Raw genomic sequence first — 5,181 nt, 5'->3', positions numbered from 1 at the left:
GATATGACGTATTTATAGTTTGGCAGCGACGTTGTCGGAAGTGATAAGCTCCGCCTCCTTATTTTGGTACATCCGGTTACCGGCAGTGTGAATTGCCATATTATCTAAATATTTAGATTCAAACGAAAGATTTAGATTTAACATTTAGATTTCTATTCAGCACTTAGATTTAACATTTATATTTACATTTATATTTACATTTATATTTATAGTGAACATTTAATATTTAACATTTAGATTTTTTTATTCATATTAAACATTTAAATTATATTTTCACAAGAGAAGTAAATATCACAAAGTTCACATATATTGCTGTAAATCTGGTCAAAACTAAACTGAAGACAAAGCTACACAGACACATACACATGTAGTGCTAAACCAAATTGTGTGATGTTAGAAATAAACTTACCATATGTACACAAATACGACGGCTTGCATTGCTGTCAAGATGTACTGAACGATCCTCCAGTCACGCACAAAGTAGCTCATCAAAGCGATGGCAGTCTGTCCAACGGCTGAAGACATCCGACATATGCAGGTGGCTAAAGACCTTCTGACTCCGATCCACTCAGTCGCTGTAGAATGCAAAGATCAAAATCATGGACAAGTCCTTAAAAACTGAAGAGAGAAAATTTATAGATCTAAAAAAAAATAATAAGCCATACCTAATAAAATCGCGTTCATTCTCATTCCTGCAAATGAGGCACCGAGGATGAACTGTGCCACGAGGTACGTGTAATAATTTTGAGACAAAGCAACGACTAAGACAAATATTAGCAGGAGTATCGCTGGTAGCTGTGTGGTTCTCCTGCGGCCGTACCTAAAGTTTTGGGAGAAAGAGAGTTAGGTCATATTTTGTCAATTCAACTCGATTCAATTCAGTTTTGTTTGTATAGCGCCGAATCACAACATACATGATCTCAAGGCACTGTACAAAGACAACATCATCGAGAGCAGAGAAACCCAACAAGTCTCAAAGATGTGCGGCCATCTGCCTCGACCGGTTGGGGTGAAAGGAAAAATGGAGGACAGAGGAGAGAAAGGACAAGAGGGATGTGAGGTTTGTATCAAGTTTTAAGTTTAGACAGTAAGACAGTCATTTACACAGGCAGCAGCAGCAGCAGCAGAGATTATGTACTTAAATATCACTTTGTAGGTCACTTACGACTGACCGATTGGTCCGAAGATGAACGCACCCAGAACGGTACCACCCATGAAAACTGTTTTCACAAATCCAGGCATCAGTGACATGTCACACACAAAGTCAAACTGCATGAAGAAACAAAAAGAACAGAAAATGATGCTCAGAAGAAGGAAGTCAGCACAGACGACAGAAGAAAACTTGTAATACTTGTACTGAACTTACATCAGTGACTATTGTCGCCTCATACTGTGTGTTATAGTAAACCCAGCCATTCAAGCAACCAGTGGTTTCATTGAGTCTGTGCTGCCTGATGACACTAATGTTCTGGTCCACGGGGACAAACATACGACACTGGCTGAACGTTCCATTCTCCTCCCTGGGCACGGTCAGGTCCAGCTGCTCATCGACGCTCAGGTTAGAATCAGCTGCGAGGATCCAGTCTGTGTTACAGTGTCTGTCTGGATCGGACTGGATGAAAAGGAAGCTACTCATTAAAAACGGAAATAACACAAATTGGAAAGAAAATCCCAGAAGGAGCATCTTCTGAAATAAACCAAAGTCTCCGATGGCTGTGAGGATTTCTTCAGTCGGCACTGCCATTTTCACACCGTGGATGAGAACAGAGACTCTGTCATGGTTTTCTTTTTAAAGCTCAGAATTGCACGTGAATTCACGTGAAACCACTAGATTAGTCAAGAATAAGAACATGCGTAAACAGCACATCATTTAATCCTGTTGAATACGTTATACAATGTGTCATATTGAGCATTTGACATCACAGGAACTGTGTTAAGAAATGAAATGGTGTGTGGTTTTCTCTAGGTTCTCCGGCTTCCTCCCACAGTCCAAAATCATTCAGGTTTGGGGATTAGGCAAATTAGACACTCTGAAGTGACCTAAGTGTGTAAGATGGTTGTTTGTCCTTGTGATGGACTTTTATCACAGGTCCCTTTGTCAGCTGGGATTGGCACCAGTGCCCCCTCTACCCTCATGTGGAGGATTAAGCAGTAGATTCTATTCTAGATGAATGGTCCTGAAATATCACATTGGCAATTGTGTTTGGAAATATGAAGGATTAAAACGTCAATTATAGACTAATGAGGTTTTGACGTTGCTTAAAAAAAGTGTTGGGAAAAATGTCTTGTTTTTGACACCTGATGATGGGAAATGGGATTTTAAATTAATCATCCATTTAATCCCTGAAAATAAATTGTTTTTGTGTGTATAGCCCCGTCTTATTTATTTATCATTTTAGTTTGAGCACTTTTTCCCGTAACACATTTTTTTTTTAAAGTCAGATTTGCATAAAAAAATAAAAGTTCCTTAAGTCTCTGGCTTCCTGTTGACGGTAATAATCCAATGATGCTCTAATGTCGTAGCTTGCAAACGTTTTACGTTTTAAAGGGACACTGTGTAGTATTTATGGGTTTATATAACCCAAAATCCACTTTTTTATACATATTATGTGCTCCTGCATTGTCTAGTCGCTGTATTATAGTTTTTGTTTCATTTTCGTAGTGTTTCAAAAAGTCATGTAAAAAAACATGGTCGCGGGCCACATTGCATAGCCACTGTTAGCAGCGAGACGCCATGTTTCTACCGGAGCCTGTAAGGACAAACGCGAGAGAACAAATCAAGCGTCTCTTTACTTGTAGCGGAAGTCCCGCCTCCACTCTCTCCGCTTCGTCTGCTACGGCCGCGGTAGCTCGCCCTCTCCCTCACCTCATCTGCTCACATGGAGAAAGACGACGAGGACGACATTTGACCGGCTGAGGATACCGTAGCGCTCAGGGAAGGGAGGGGGTGAGCAGAGCAGCAGTTCTTTGTTGTAAATTTCAGCCTCTCCTCTTGATGGCACTATAAACTACTTACTTCACCTTTAAATAAAGGTTCGATCGCAAACAACTTCATTTCATAGATCACTTTATTCAGCTACTAAAAATCATTTTTGCATGTGTTGTCATTTCCAGCAATTTGAATAAACCATCAAGGAATCCCCGTAAATGTCACAAATACTCCACGTGAAATGCCGCATTTGTGGATGCACACATTTGCTAATTAAGCATTTGTTTTGTTTTATATATATATATAGATATATATATCTATATATATATACATGTAAATATATATATATATATATATATATAGATCTTTTTTAAAAAGAATATTTCAGAAAGAAAAATGTACTTGCCAATCATCTGATTAAATTAACCATGAAGTGCTACCATGAGAGGAGGAATGATGGTTTCCTGCTGAATGGGGGAAAGAAATGTCAAAAATATATAAGAAGTGAATTTGAATTCAAAGGCATTAACGATCAATTGTTGATCACCAATTTTTCACACACACACGCACACAGAGAGCAAAGTGAATCCTGTGCCGCCTGTCGTGTTATAATGAGGCATGTGTCATGACACCAGTGTGCTTCGGAAAAATGATGCACTTTTAACTTAATTGATAAGGCGCCAAATCAAACTGTGCGCGACGAGTGAAGCTCTAACAAAAGGCCAACAGTGGAAAACACTAGTGAACAGAGTAAAACATTAATCACAGGCCCGGTTTTGCCTTCATCCGTATTTACAAGGTAAATGTTCTTTTTTTCTATTTGACGCATACATTTACACAGCCGAGTCATCCGCGGCACAGCATACAAACCTGTTGGGGGAGCGACAGTGCACAGAGTTGCCGTCGTACAGACATTTACAACATTTACAGCTGTACCTGAACTGGGAGCTGTGGCAACAGCCCTTTGTACACGCGATATGAAAACAAAGCAAGACGGCAACACAGGGAGTGACAAAAGTCATTTGTTGTTGTTGTTTTTTTACAAAGCAAAATAAACCAAAGTACTGTGAAAACAACCTGTCTGATAAAAGTGAAATTACTGACAGTTCATGAAAACGAGAAGAGGAATCGAGTCGGAGTCCAGACATGCAGTCCTGCAGCCCCTCATGACAGTGGTCGTGCTTGAGTGGCTTTTTAAAACGCTCCTTAACTGAACGGTAAATGTGATCTTAGGTTTAGAACGTCTACATTGTATGGATTTATATTATACATTAAAATGGGTTCCTGTCAAGAGAACCAGGCAACACTTTTACGCATTTGTCAAGCATGAATAAATGTTGAATTCATCACTTATAACGCATGAATACTCAATAGTATGTAGTTTATAAACACAGTTATAAAAGATTTACTTATGTGCTGAACTGTTAGCATGAGAGGTGAGACAGCAGTCCCTGTAAGTGGATCAAAGAGCTGGTTTGTTGGAGGTGGATGCTGATTGGCTGCTTGAGTACAGCAGCTGTATTTGGACACTGTTCCTCAGCTGATGGGATGATTAAAACATTTATAACCGTGTTTATAAGCTACATACTAATGAGTATTCATGCGTTATAAATGATAAATTCAGTGTTTATCAATGCTTAACTAACACTATTAGTGTGTAATTATTATAAAGTGCTACCGAGAACCACACTGGTGGTGTGAAGACCTCTTACTCAGGAAGGATTTTCACGACATATCTCAACTAACAACCGACGTTGTCTCAGTATCTTCTGCAAATTCAAAGTTGTAGACGGTGGCAAAGCTTTGAGCTGAACTATCAAAACTGTATCGCGGGAGGAGGAGGAGGAACTTGAATCTCAAAAGACAAACATCTCCAAACCTCGAGAGTCACACCTGCTTGACCAAATGCCACCATTATCAAATTTCAAGTCACGTTACGCGAGCATTTTCAGGTTTTTGAGCAGCTTACAGCTTTAGCAGCTTAGCATGTAGCAAAAGCAGTCACAGACCAAAGGAGTGCGCAAAGCTGCTTAGTCAACAACTGTAAACAGGGGGAATGTAATTTTACAAGGTAACACAAGATGCTTTTTCCTAGCATCATTATTGAATTATTAAGATAATTAACATTAATACGTGAGCAAAAAAAGCAGGAAATTCGGACACAAAAGAAAACTAATCATAATCAACAATTAGGCCATTGAATTTATAAAGCTAATTTGATGGAAACTTATTTCTGAAAACGTCAATAAAAC

Source organism: Microchirus variegatus (assembly GCF_963457635.1).
Source record: "Microchirus variegatus genome assembly, chromosome: 5".
Taxonomy (NCBI): Eukaryota; Metazoa; Chordata; class Actinopteri; order Pleuronectiformes; family Soleidae; genus Microchirus; species Microchirus variegatus.
Note: the sequence above shows the minus strand (reverse complement) of the source record.